Raw genomic sequence first — 15842 nt, 5'->3', positions numbered from 1 at the left:
CCAGGGAATTACATGAATTCATTCATAAAGAAAACAGTCAGACATTCAATTTGTGTGCTTAAAGGATTGTCTTTGGATGCAGTTACTTTGTGAATTTGTTTCAAGTTGACGGTGCCAGACCTTAATCACACTTTCTTCTTATGATGATGTGTAAAAGTCTTTCCTGTGATGCATGATCAGGTGTTGACAGTGAATTCCTGTTTTCCCCAAATTAGACACTTGTATAGACCAGTTTTACGATTAGACATATTTATAAAAAAGACTGTTTTATTGTAATTCACCCTTCTTTTCTTTGACTTTGTAATAAATATACTTAACCAGCCATGTATTCAGTCATTAGTTGAATGAACACTTATGGAGAAATGATAATCAATATTAATTCCTTAGTTATTTTAATGGTGCATTGGACAGATAATGTTAATGATAACAGTTATTTTGCTGTAATTATTTAGTGAGGTTGAGAGATTATCATGCTTATTGATAATGGAAAAAAAAAACAGTTTGGTGTTTCCTATTTATTATTCCTTAATATACATTAATCATAATTTGTCTTTATAATGATGCACAAGCTGCTCATTTTTAATGCTGTTCTTCATATGCTGCAAATCTAATAATTTCTTATACAAACTATACCGTTTTATCCATTTGAACATTGAAGATATAAAGGATGATTTTTCTTTCATCTTATCTCATAAAGTGGTTTTATAAACGGTTTCTCTCTTTCTGTTTTGCCCAGTTTTATAAAAGTGTGATTTGCCTCATTAACTAATTAAAAGATACGAGTATCGAGCTTTATTTTTTATTATTATGAGCAGCAACAGACCAAGTCAAAATCACACGTTATGTTCTTAATATTTGCTCTTATGACATTAGATGGCCACACCCCTACAAACGCCTGTCACATTAGCGCGCATTACTTCTCTCACGCGCGCAACTCTCACCATCTCTCTCTCTCTCCCTCTCGCTCGCGCGCTCATCTCCATCATCCTCTCGCTACTGAGAAAAAAAAACCCGCCAGCGCGAAACAGATGGGAAGGCACCCGCGGAATTTGCGACCGTTACCGAGAAGAGAATAGCCGTCAGAACTTAACGGACAGCGAAAAGAAGTTCAATTTGTCCAGAAGACTTCTGGACTGAAAACCTGAGGACATTTCACGTCTGTTTACGACTGGAAAAGTAAGTTTTACATTAATGACACTGTGTTGAACAGAACCTAAGTCTGTGGAGTGGATTAGTACGCAAAATCCGTCGAAGAAAATATTTTTGTAGGCTATATTCGACAAATAATAACTTTAAAAGCAGATCGATGCTGAACGTTACTCAGTATAGCCTACACTGGTTTGGTCACACTTTACACGAGTGTTGAATGAATGTTGCAGAGCAGTGTGATTACATAAGTACGGAGTAATCCCAAAATAGATTTAAAATAGACACTAAACTTAAGAAATCTGTTATATATATATATATATATATATATATATATATATATATATATATATATATATATATATATATATATATATATATATATATATATATATATAATTATTTATTTATTTATTTATTTTATGTGACGCGCTGCATGAAAAACGCACTGCTGCTGAAGACTTTTTAATGTGATGCGTCTAAACCTGTTTAAAACAAAATGGTTTTCTGGTAATCCTAAAATGAAAAAAAAAGTCTATATGATAAATAATGTACAGTAGTATAATCTATTTATATTAAATAACAATTATACTGAAAAGTAATATAATGTAACATCTTTTATAGCTTAATCTGAGAGTCTTTAGCCTATTAGACGTTTTGATGTGATTAATATAAACCAAATTGCTTATTAAAACAAATTATGCAAATTAATAATTGATAAATGATGAGCTACTTGTTGAAAGGATAGCCATCATTAGGGAATGATAGACACATGCATTCATTCATAATAAAGTCACTAGCCCCAAATGATCTGTGCCTAAGAACTTGTTTTATTTTCATTTGTTTTGAGAGGGAATACCTTAAACCCATTTCATCTTTATGAAGATGAAGTATAAAAGTTGACCATCTCCTGCTGCATGATCAGTTGTTAACACAAAAACACCCCTCCCACAAATCAAATTTTTCACTTTTAACAAACAGTTACATAAAGCAATATTGTGTTAATGCAAATATATTTTACTTAGCCAACTCACCATAGTTTATTCAGTAGTCAGTTGTCTAATATGGTTTGTATAACTTATAACTTGCTTTCTTGAAGTTTGTAGTACTTAAATTAAAGGGTTAGTCCACCCCAAAATGAAAATTTTGTCATTAATCACTTACCTCATGTTGTTCCAAACCTGTAAAAGCTTTGTTCATCTTCAGAACACAATTTGAGATATATTTTGGATGGAAATCAAGAGGCTTGTGACTGTCCCATTAACTGCCAAGTAAATTATACCATCAAGGTCTAGAAAAGTATGAAAGACATCGTCAGGATAGTCCATCTGCCAACAAAATGGTGCTACGTTGATGCAGAAATACAGAGGAGACAAATTGTTGAATTAATTTATCGTTATTTTTGTTTTCAAAAAGTATTCTCGTCACTACATAATGTTATAGTTGAACTACTGAATTTTTTTTTTTTTTTTTTTTTTTTTTTTTTTGAAGCTGAACAAAGCTTTTACGGGTTTGGAATGACATGTGATTAATGACAAAATTTCCATTTTGGGGTGGAGTAATGCTTTAATTGCTTCTTGTGGGCTGTGCAGATAGTGTTGCTGTCCGTGGTGCTGAAACATGACTGGCAGCATAAAACCAGCTATCTCACAATACAGTACTACTCCAGTGATAAACACCAGAGTTCCTCCACACTGTTGGACCATGAGCTGAGAACTGAAGTCCATAATGTGAACAATACTGTCCATACTGCCTCTGGATAGTTGAACCAACGTTTTGCAGACATCCTCTTGTGTCCATGCATAACATAAGCTGTTCTGCTGCCAGCGCATCAAACTAATCAGAAATTACATTGTTAATTTCAGGAGAGTATGGGGCATATGAGTATGGGGCATATGGGGCATATCTTTGTGTCTCAGGTGGTCTTTTGCAAGCACTCTTGGGAAAACTATTGATCCATTTCAGGGCTAGATATTAAAGTTTGTCCGCTTGTCCGGGACAAGTGAATGCTTTTGGACTGGCAAATGAAAGATACATTTTCTTGCCCAATTGGACTAGTAACTTGAAGGTGTCAATACCAAAAACAATAACAACTGAATTTATTTGTGATATTGCCTTGGGTGTGTGATATATATAATTTGCGATAATATCGTAAATATTGTTTTAATGATGTGCAAATTGTCATTATCAAGTATATTTCAAAAAAAAAAAAAAAAACACACACACACACACACCTACAGACTGCCCGCATACATTAGGCCTACATAAAGAAGTATAGTAGGTTAGCCTAGTGCATGTGTGTGTTCTTTCACTGCATGATTCAGTATTAAAACACATGAATAATGATCAGAAAATTCAAGATATGGGGGCAGAAAATGTATTTATTTATACAATTTTATATAGCATAAAGTTAGTTAAATGTCACACGAAGACCGAGCACCATTTTTTTTCCATTTTATTTTATACAACAGTTCAGCAAAACAAAGTGATTATTAAGAGACTTATGTTTTAGACACCATATTGTCTGTTTTTGCCAACAGAAATAATTCCAAACACAGCCACAGCACTGTTTTACGTCTCTGAGCAACATGACTGTGTTTCGTTCCTGAATGAATCAACCATTTAAATGATTCTGTTCAATCGCAATAACTCACTTCTTAACAGTGACTTGATGTCACCTACTGGCGGTTTTAATTTCACAAAGTATTATTATTATTATTATTATTATTATTCTTTTTGTAATTTTAAATATCAGTATTCAATGTTTTATGAATGAAGTTAGGATTGCATCTATTGCTCACCATTGGATCCTCTACAGTGGGTGCCACTGATAAAAACATCACAATAATCCTCAAGTAATCCACATGATTCAAGTCCATCAACTAATGAAATGAATGTACGGTAATGTAATAAATCCTCCAAGACATTCTGAACAAACCGTTTCTCTATTCATAATATTTCTTTCACCAGTAAAAATAAATAAATAATAATAATCTTTTGTGAATCAGGAGATAAATATGCACAGATCAAGCACCGTTCATTAACAGTTTTAAACAAAAATGTTGTGGATTTTGATGTGAGTGGACAACAGGGACTTTTCCACTGGAGGAAATGTTATTATGGATTATGGAATGTTTTTTTTTTTTTTTCTTTAGCCAGAAGCGATGGTTTAAAGTTAAAATGCCTCAGTGATGGATTTGTTTCATACAAACACACAGCTTTCACTTCACAAGATGTTGGTGTACTGGAGTGGTGTGGGTTATTGTGATGTTTATATCTGCTGTTTGGACTCTTATTATGATGGCACCCATTCACTGCAGAGGATTCACTGGTGAGCAAGTGATGTAATGCTAAATACTTCCAAATCTCTTTCAATGAAGAAACAAACTCATCTTGGATGGTCTGCAGGTGAGGAATTTTTTTTAGCAGATTTTAATTTTTTTGGTGAACTATTCCTTTAAATTCACTGGTCATGAAGTGAGGTCCCATGTCTTTTTCTTGCAGATCCCTGCCTCTTTATGATGTTTTCTATTATTTACCCCGAAGAGATGGACTATAACTTTTAAAATATGATATAAATATTATCACACTTTTGAAGGAAATTTGCAGATTGAATTATGGGACTGTAAATGCTGAGAAGTTGTATAATCAGTATTTAAAGATTGTGTAGGACTAGCGTACTGTGAACACTGCCTTCAAGTAAATTAAACGCTGCCACTTTTATTGATAGGAATGATATTGATATTGAACAAGTCAAAGGGATCAGGAAAAGCTGCAAGATTCACGTTGCCTGCTATGCCAAGACTCCTGAGTGAGTTTTATAGACTGTATTCCAGTAAGTAGATCTAGACAAATGTTATAATAAATTGGATAGCAGATTAAAGCAATCAACTTGACCATTATAGTACTGTAAATGTTTGCAGGAATTTGTGCTGGGAATCATTTATTTATTGTTTATTTTGCACAAGAAGGTTCTTCAGTTATGATTGTACCAAAAAAAAAAAGACATTCAGTTGGAAACTTGGCCGATTTATTGAAATGCTGATGCTTTATAAAAAAGCAGTAACACTCAGAAACTTTGCTTAATTAATCAGTTCTCTGAATAAGGTCTGACCTTGCTTTTCATCTCTAAGGAATTCAAATTTAGAATGCCATGCATATTCTCCATTGCTTTATTTTTAACACATACAGTAGGTAGAAGTACATTGCACTCAGTCTCTAAAACATTGGACGGTATCAAGGTATAAGAACATATCTTTTTTTGTTAAGATGAAGATATGAACATGTTATGCACATAATGTTTTACCTGGTGCAAAATGATCCAGACAGAAAAGCCTAATGACGTCTTTACACTGCAAATGCAGCACAGAACCTTAATCTGTATTACCACAAAAAAGTTCCTTTATTCATTCTTTCTTTTGCTGTTCAGAGAAATGTGTATAGACATTTTAACTGCAGAAATTATGAGTATAGAAATAAATTATAATTGATGATAATTAAATACTGGCAATGGCATTTGCAAAAGGCTGCTCTGTTGCTGCATTATTACAGGGCTGTTCACACAGAATGTGTTCTGCCATCCACCTGCACTATTTTTTATGGAAATAAATAAATAAAATAAAAAATAAACATGCTATATGGATGTCTTGTGCCTTAAGCAGCATTTTCAGGTTAAAAGAAGTTTGGCTTGTCATCGTTCTGTTCAATTCTGCTACACAGCACAACCCGTTGGCACACACACCTTGGCAATATAATCGTCATTGGCTAGTAAATTTTTCAGTTTACTCACCAGACTGATATACTATTTTACACACACATGCACAAATATATATTATATATTTATATCATGTGATTCCAATCAATTTATCTTTGTAAAATGCCACAGCTTACTAATCACATTGTAAAATGCCACAGAATATTAATCACATTGTCTGTGTTCGGTCGAACTGATTTGCTGAAATCAAAACAGGGGCAGTGATACTGTAGTTCAGCGCCAGCCAATGAAATTGGCCATTTTTGCATAAGCCCCACCCACTACCGGAGAAACCGGCATATCTTCTGCTTGTTTTTAAAAGCTGAATAATTCAAAACGAGCTCTAATGAACTCCATTATTTTGACAGGAAATACAACAAAGAATATAGTTTACATGTAGTGTGTCGATTCACTGTGGTAAGACTCTTGTTCTCTCTCTCTTTGCATGTGTGAGCAACAGCACTATTATAAAAGCAACGGCGAGTCTTTTACAGTACACAGTTTATAGTTCAGCAAATACAGGTACGCTGTGCATCCATTGAGATTAACTGAAAAAGTACAGATCGCTTGATGGAGAGAGAAACTCTCAAGCGCTTAGTCAGTGTTCCGCTAGTGAAAATGTGCTAATCTTATAAAAGCCTTGAACACACACACACTGGCAAGAAAATCTAAGTATTTATTAGCCAATGGCTAACGATAGACATCATTTAGTCACCCAGAGTAAAATTTAGACGCATATGCGAGTGATATTCTCGCAATGTAGATGGTTGACATCGCCTCACTGTTGAGGAGTTGAACTCTGAACGGTGTTGTGAACAGCTTCTGAGGTGGGCCACAGCTGGCGTATTTTACTACTGCTTTTATGTAGCATTGATCCTTTACATAAAACATTAAAAGTCACTAAGCAGCCTTAAAATGAACTTTATATTTAACCATAAATTTTAATGCAGTAGTCAAATCAGAAAAAAGAAAAGACAGTCTTGATGCCATCAGCTTCAAACTGTCACTTAGGATCCAATCATACACCCGGCCCAATTCAACACTAGGTGCAATGCAAGTGTTTTGCTAATTTAAGCCTGACACGGGGCTTAAATTAGTGTTTTGCACCAAGTTGTTTAAATAGCAAATGCACTTGTGCCCATCTATTTGCCCACGGGCATGCTGGACTGAAAACAAGGTGGGTTCATTGTTCGCATGTTGCTATTTAAAGACAGTTGACCAACTAAAACGTAAAAGATTGTTATTGTGTCTGCTTTAACCTCACATATGAGCAGATATGTTTCCCCTCTGGAGAAGCATTCATCCTTTGCTCTTGCAAATTCCACCATATAAATAGTGAATAAGGAGTGGGAGATGAGACTCTGATTGGTTTATCGTATGTTATGCCCAAAACACACCCATGACTCATTAAGATAGGTACAACCCTTTTTGATGATATGCATGGTGTGCTGACTAGAGGTCGACCGATTTATAGATTTTGCAGCAAATAGTTGATTGCTGGTACAATTGGTTATCGGCGAAAATCCATGCCGATAGCTTTCCAGGTTGCGTCCGTTGCTAGCAAGGTTATTATAGTTTTGCTTTTTTAAATCAGTTTTTATTTTCATATCGTTTTCAATTTAGCTTTAAATGTAAATTTAGTTTTAGTTAGTTTCATGAATGGTTTAGTTAGTTTAGTTTTTATTTTGCAAACAAATTTCTATTTAGTTTTTATTTTATTTAGTTTCAGTTATAGTTATAGTAATTATAGTTTAGCAGCTAACAGATAACTTCCAGTGTAAACCAAAGAAAGCAAAGCAAGGCATTTATTTTCAGCAAAATGTCATGTTTGCACAGTTTACAGTTAACTCTTGATAAAAATAACAAGGGATTGAGATGCAAAAAAGAACCAAACAAATGAAACCTAAAGTTTAAATTTTGTGGGATTTTCCCCCTTAAGGGGGTCGCACACCGGACGAGAAGCGCAGCGCCACGTCGTGTCGCGCCACGTCTTTAAAATTCGAACACATTATTCTCTATGGGTGTACACACACCGGCGGCGCCATTCGGCGTCTGTCCGCGGCGCCCAGCTATGACTCAGAACGCTGTTCAAATTTCTGCCACGCCACAGAGCGCCATCCGCATAGTTTTATATTAAAAAACCCAGATGTTATAAACTGAAACTGAAATTAAAGTACAGCACACTTGTTTCATTCAAATAAAACATTACAAAGTGTTTGGTTACGTTTTCAGCTGCACAGCTTGCCCAGACAACAGATACAACAAAACAATAACAGACTTATTATAACACATATTCTTTTCATTAATTAACGTTCAAAACTCAGCTTTTATCAATTAAAATCATATATTTAAAATTAAAATAATAGATGAAGTTAAAACTCTCCCATCTTGCTGCGAAATTGAGCTCACGCATATAGAATGTGCGCTTCCGGTGTGCGATACCTCGAGTTCTCCTACATGTGGCGCGACGCGACGCAGCGCTTTTCGTCCAGTGTGCGACCGCCTTTAATCTCAACACCACAAAGTGTATTATTCAGCGTGACAATGCATTAGCTTTTTCCAGTTTTTTCCTGTGGCTCTAAAAAAGTTTATATGCTTAATTTATAAAGCTATAATATAGATCTCTCTTTCCATTCACTCTTTTTCTCTCTCCATTTTTTAAACACTGAACTCATTATTTATTCTTGAGGTAAACTTGTCTCGTTTTGGTGAATAAATAAACAGTTTTAGACCGCTGCTCGAGTTGAACGTGACGTGTTGGGAGTGTGTGTGACACAGGTGAGTTCTCTTAGACTCAGCGCTGCTCTTTTATTTTGATAAGATAATCATTACGTGTTCAAGGATAGAAGCAGTTAAAGTGTGAGAGTATACATTGTGCTGGTTAGAAAGGATCGCGGAATCCATTCATGAACACAAAATCCACAGTTTAGCACGCATTACGCTGTGATTTCAGCATCTGCCGTCTCACTAAATGAGGATGAAACACATAAAGAACATCTCCAGAACTGCTCTGAGAGGCACTTCATGAGCATTAGACCATTTGATTTGAGCAAAAGCATTATATTACATGCACAGAATTGTAAAGATATTCACAGAAGCTCGTCAAAATAAAAGTCTGGTCTATTTTACAGTAGAATGTACGTAGCCTATTACTACTACTAAAATGAAACAAACATTATTTTTTAAGGAACACAACATCTCAACAATTATACATGCTAAAACAGAATTTGGGAACAATAAAAAATATGGTGAGAAAAAATAAAACATTTCATAGGGCCCTAAACATGTAATTTTTGTTAAACTTTTAAAAAATTGATGTGAAAATGTAAAAGTTTCTTGATTTCAATTAATTAGACTTGCTTTATGATTAATAAACTTTCATTTAACTATTGAACTATTGAAAAGTATTTAACTATTGAAAATAAATTATAAATAAGATGGAATTTAGGAAAAAATGAACAGATTTCATAGGGTCCTATTAGAGTGTGGTAATTTCAACATTTACTATTACTATTACGATTACTGTTATTAGTATTATTTTTATTTTTATTAGTATTTTCCAGACTATAAGTCACACTTTTTTTCATAGTTTGGCTTGTCCTGCTACTTATAATCAGGTGCGACTTATTTATCAAAATTAAATTGACATGAACCAAGAGAAAATATTTCCGTCTACAGCCGCGAGAGGGCGCTCTATGCTGCTCAGTGCTCCTGTAGTCTACACTGAGCAGCATAGAGCGCCCTCTCGCGGCTGTAGACGGTAATGTTTTCTTTTGGTTCTTGGATCTAAATAAATGCGACTTATAGTCCAGTGGGACTTATATATGTTTTGTTGGATATCAGATGTTAATATATCCAAAGTTCATCGGAGGTGTAGAAACTTGATGGTGTGTCTGATTAAAACACCGGAGAGATACCAGTCCTTTGCTCTCTTTTATTTTAAGTTCAAGATGATTATTCATAGACAGTTCCCATAACATGGGGATGGACAGGATGAACTGGATGGGCAACATGTACAAGATGTGCAGGATGTACAAGATGGTCTTAAGTCACTACAAACAGTAGAATAAAATAAATCAACTCAATTCATCAACAAACACATATATATACTCGATCCAAACAATAAATTGGCAAACAAACTTACTTAACGCATCTTAAGGAAAGGACTCAAAGGACATAGTTGGGTGTCCATTCAAAAACCCACACCTTACCAAAGGAAGAGAAACAATGAAAGGAAGTGAGGTCTACTTATAGACCTTGACCAGGAAGTGTATGGGTAATGTAGTGCACTTGCATGGGTATTGTAGTCTACTTGGAATTGTGGGGTATGTAGTACAAATATTATATATATATATATATATATATATATATATATATATATATATATATATATATATATATATATATATATATATATATATATATGGGAAAGAAAAAAAAATTAAAGATAAGGGTCAATATTCACAACATGTTTTTTTCCTCATCATGACGTATTTTTGGACTGATGCGACTTATACTCAGGTGTGACTTATAGAAAATATGGTACTTTTATTATTATACTTATTACTACTAATACTAGTATGGTTCAGTAACAGTTTTTTTTTAATCCATTTTAAAACTATCGGTTAATTAATCGGTATCGGCCAGTGTGGTCCAACCTAGCTATCAGTATTGGCAAAATCCACTATTGGTCGACCTCTAATGCTGACCATATTTTTCTACCAGCAAACTAGCAAAAGTGGATTGAGACATGCCCTAAGTGCACCTGTGCCATGCGCTTCAGACCTTGCGATAAATAATTAAAATATAACTATTAGATTTCATTCAATAAAAGCTAATATTTATTTTAGCATCTTCTGTCAGGAACCAGGATGCTCATTTGTATATTTATTTGTAGGTCATTAGTGTTGAAGACCACAATCAATAGGTAACTGACCCCTGGGGCACTATGTTTGCATTCCTTTGACCTTTCCTTAGAGATAACAATAAGGGTGAGCCTCTCTTTGTGTATCTAAGAGTATATTAATCTGGTGGAGGTGCTAAAAAAATCACACAAGCTGAAAATGCCACCCCATCAGCAAAAGTGGAGGAAGCAGCCATATTTTGTCTCACTGAATGATTGTGTTTAAAGTAATTTGTGTTGGCCAGGAGCATGTTAGCTTTAGCACAATCCCAGAAATCCTTACCTTACTGGTATTTAGTGAATTTCTTATTCACAGAAAGCAGTGACTTATCAGCATAATATGTTAATGGTGTTGGGAATAAAGTAGTATTTTGGTTAAAGCTACACTGAGTCACATGCATAAAACTGACTGAAACAAAGTGCACCATCCTTGGTTGTGTGGCGACAAATAGAGGTTAGATTATTCCATTTTCTTGATCTTTATGATGTAAGGAGTCATCATCACTGGCAGCACTATGTCTCTTGGGGAGAAATTATAAAAGGAGATTTTACTTTAGCATAATCATTGTGACAAATTATTCTACATTATATGTATGGCCGTTTTTATTAAGAGAATGATCCTGTTCAGCTCTGCACCACCTACCAACCAAAATTTCAGATTTAAGATTTGATACTACTGAAAATGTCCCAGCTGGAAAAGTTTTTTTTTTAGGCTGCAGGCTTTTTGCTGCTTCTTGGGGACAGAGTGATGTGTCCAAAATGTTCCATCACCACATGTGTGTCAATCATCTTTTGGCAAACCATTCTTTATCCAATAGTAAAAAGAAAGAAAGAAATATGTCTAGACACTCAGTTACATTGACTGAAGGGAATGAGTTCCTTTATTTTCATGTAAACATAGTATACGATGACGCCAAGACTTTCTCAGAGACAAAAGGATAGTAAATCATAGCTGAAGCTCAGCTCTCTGCTGAAAGGGTTACTTGTGGCATGAGGCAACTTCAAAGCTCCACTCCAGCTGATAGCGCCCATAAATAGCGAATTTGAAGGGGAATTTTAAATCAAAAATTTATTAATATTTCACCTCCACATTGATTCATGCTGTCACTGAAGACATTTTCATCTCTCTGAATCGTTGAGGAATTATGATGACTTTATTCCCATGATGCATGACATCATCTGAGCATCACATCTTTTCTCACATGCTTTTTAAACTTCTTTTATTGTGCAGTTTAACATTTCGTTATGTTAACACATCCATCATTGTCAATTTATGTCAGAGAACTACAGCAAAATAAATGAATAATAAGACAAGCTATAATGGCTGTTTTTGATATGCAAACAGTTGTTTTTATGAAACATAAAGTCTGTTTAATCCACTTATATTTTGGATGCCCCCCCCTCATGCCATCTCAAGGGCACACTCCTTTTTATTCTGCAGCATTTTTGACAGTAGATTTATACTGCACTCAGGGTTTCCTGCATGCTCTTTCTCTGTTTGCGCCCCAATAGAAACATTATTTGATTGACAGCAACCAACACATTAAAATGTCCATGTAAGTTATTGCCTGTCCTTATTAATTTTTTATTTTTTTATTTTTTTAAGTTGGCTGTCAACAAATGTGGTGATTTAATTATATTTGCAGAGGGACGCCGTGCAACAGCACTGGATGATCCAGTGGACAGAGTCACACTTTCAGGTGAAGGACGGGTAAAATCCATTTTCATTAAAACTGCCAGGATCGAGTATTTGGCCTGTGTTTGCATGAATGTCTATGTAGAGATCAATAAAGAGCAATCTCCTCGAGCTCTGACAGGTAGCGTATTTGTACACGGTTGATGGAGTCACAATCCACCCTTGTGTGTAAAAGCTGAATGTGTTGCCTGATATTCACTCTTGGAACTATTTAAGAAGCCTCTCTGCACTTGACAAGTCAAAGGCAATTCCATGTTCATCTTCAGTCAAAATGCACCAGAAAACAATTGTGCCACATCCATGTGAACATGTAGCATGCACAAGATAACAGCAAAATATGAATAGATATGAAAAAGACTCCTTTTCAAATTGCTTTTTAGATGGGTTTAGATGGACTTTGAGATTTGTGACTTTGTAGATCTATTTTATGCCCAAACATAAACACTACACACCGAAAATAAACTAAAATTCAAAAGCATAATAAGACCCCTTTAAATCACTTCAGGAGGTGGTCTGAGCCAAATTAAGATAAAATATGCCAGAGCTAATGCAACACACATCACTGCAGATGAACTGAGTTCAGCAAGCCGACACGCAAATTGCCGCAGATAAAACTGAAAAGTAAGAAGCAGATGCTCAACACAAAATCATCTTCATTTAAAAGATAATTCTGTGTTAATGCTGCACTCTTTCCTGTTGCAGTCTGTAATCTGGAAGTGAGCTGATAATAAATAAAATGCAGGAACTTATTTGTTGCATTCGTTGACATGAACTCTATTTAAATTTAAATATAGCGTGGGATTTCTATCATTTTTGTCGACACATTTATGTGGCCAAATGTAAATGGAAACTTTTAACAAATCATATATATATATATATATATATATATATATATATATATATATATATATATATATATATATATATATATATATATATATATATATATATATATATATATATATATATATCCAATCTGCAAAATGCATGAGTGAGCAGGAATAAAAAGGCCCTAATTGTGAGTGTGAAGCTGGCCCTGGAGCAGACACTGGAGTGGACTGCTGGAGCAGAGTGAGGTTGCTCTGTGGATTGAGCGGGTATTTGATGGAGTACCAAGGCTGGCATGGGCTTCTGAGCTGACTTCTGGGCTGAAGCAAAATCTAACAGGGCATTGACAAGAACAGAATGTAAGACTGGAGCAGCCTTATGGACTGGCACAGAACTAAGTTACTTATTCGATAAGGGCTGACTTAGAACTGCTTGTTTTGATGTCCTTGCCTTGCAGACGAACCTGATGGAAAAATCCTCCACCTTACTGATTCACCTCAATCTTTAAAGGGAGAGCCACAAATTCACAACACCCAGTCTAAATATAGTAGCTGTCTGGATGGGATTGCCTGGTGGTATTAGTTGTGCTACAGTAGGTGATGGTGTTATCCAATCCAAAACAAGTCAATGAGATATTGGTCCTTCTAGGTTACAAAATGACAATAATGGATAAATTCCTTAATATACATCTCCGTACTGCATCCATTTTGATTGATGGAGCACAGAATTTCTTCTACAGATTCAGTTTCAGCAGATCGGCTATCTATACTCAATCACTTGTTAAGTGGTCTGGTCTTCTTTCACGACAGTAGAGGATACACAATGGTAACCTCCAAAACAGTGGTTTATTGCAGCGGGTGTGTAGTGTAATTCACAGAATTGCAACTAAAATAAAAGTCAGTTTCTCATGCAAGCAATGGCTGGAAAAACAGGTAACAATGAAGACATAAGATTACTTGAAGACAACAATCCACAGATAAGTATTCAGGTAAGTTCAAACAATATAGTGCACAATGAGACCAGGCACTGAGGGTATAAGATGAGTACCTACAGTATATGTGTGTCTAGATGAGGTGATGGTCAACGGCAGGTGAGATGATGGCTGATTAAGTGCAGGTGGGAACCAACAGAGATGCTGAGAAATGTAAGTGGTGACTGGACTGTTGATTGGAGATTGGCTATTATTGTTGATCAATTCTGTATTTGTATACCAGCTGATTAATTCGGAGAGGGATGAGACAGAGCATGTAGTGAGAAGGAGCAGCTTCATTGATTTATAAAAATGTAGTCGACTTTGTCAGGCAGAACATATCCAACAGATGAATTGAGTGTGCGTGGGATATGTTGTCAAATACTTCCAAGCGTATTTGAAAGCTCTAATTCAGAAGGCTTTCATTCATGTGGTTCGCTGTACTTCCATTTACCCACACAAAGACCTCATCTCCATGTTCCTGTCCATGTAAATGTTCTATTTTAACTGCCTGATCTTAGATAAAAAGCGGGACATTTCCTTTTTTTCCCTCCTAATTCTGAGCGATGAGTGCTAGAACAGGCGGCTCCTAAATTTAGCCTTGTATAACATCATGCTCCCAAACCATGTGCGTTTTCTTTTTTTTTTTGCTCGCTGATTTACTGGTACTGTAGAGGGAAATGCCATTGAGGGACTTTGTAACCAAGGCAACAAACAATAGTGGTGCAGAATGGTCAGATTAGTGTGTGAGGAGTGGGGCTTAAACTTGAGATTTTTTTTCTATATGGTTTGATCCATGTTGTGAAATGATTGCCATACCTCGTTTCCAGTGGAGCTATTTTACAACAAAACATCTTTCTGTAGCAGTAAACACAAATCTGTAATACAATAATGACACTGCCTTGTACCAACACAAGGATGAGCATTTTATGTGAACATGCAGTAGATAGAAATCTTTGTTTGTCATGATGCTTCACACTGTGTTCATGGACCATTGTTTTCTACCCTGGATTTTCTGACATTACTGAATCTACAGTACGACAGAAAAAGAGCTTATAGTCAAAAAAAAAAAAAAAAAAAAAAAAAAAAAAACCTCCTTCAAATGAAGTTGTCCTCTAAAGGACACATTGTCAAACAGATTCACAAACTCACAAATTATAATTCCTGGACCGATTAAACTCACTGAATCAGTCATAACTCGCTGAATTTGACTCACCGAGATGCAGGTCATCTTTGTTTTCTGAATTTTTAAAAGGGGTCATATGATACAACTTCAAGTTTTCCTTTCTCTTTGAAACATTACAAGCTGTTCGTGCATAGATAATGCCCTCCTAAAATGCCTCATTTAAACATGTATAGTAGCGCTTGTTGTTTGTCATTTCTCTGATTACAAATGCAGACACGGTTTAATGTTAGAGTGGCGTGATATGCAACGCAACACGTTAAAAGACAGTAAAAGTCATTTTAATCCATAATTATCTTCCCACTGGATGCAACAAATGCTTAGTTTGTAATGGGTTTTATTGGTTTTGTCGCATCATGTCAG

General features: G+C 35.3%; 1 protein-coding gene across 1 annotated transcript in view; it reads left to right on the top strand.

The window, feature by feature from the left end:
• The first annotated feature begins 963 nt into the window (after positions 1–963).
• LOC127967819 (caM kinase-like vesicle-associated protein) overlaps positions 964–15842 on the top strand; it is a 48321-nt gene continuing 33442 nt past the window's right edge. The window contains exon 1 of the mRNA XM_052568537.1: positions 964–1176. The gene's annotated coding sequence lies outside the window, so the exon portion shown is untranslated. The remainder of the gene's footprint in view (positions 1177–15842) is intronic.

This window comes from Carassius gibelio, chromosome B11, assembly GCF_023724105.1.
Source record: "Carassius gibelio isolate Cgi1373 ecotype wild population from Czech Republic chromosome B11, carGib1.2-hapl.c, whole genome shotgun sequence".
NCBI lineage: Eukaryota > Metazoa > Chordata > Actinopteri > Cypriniformes > Cyprinidae > Carassius > Carassius gibelio.
This window is presented reverse-complemented; position numbering and strand designations above follow the sequence as displayed.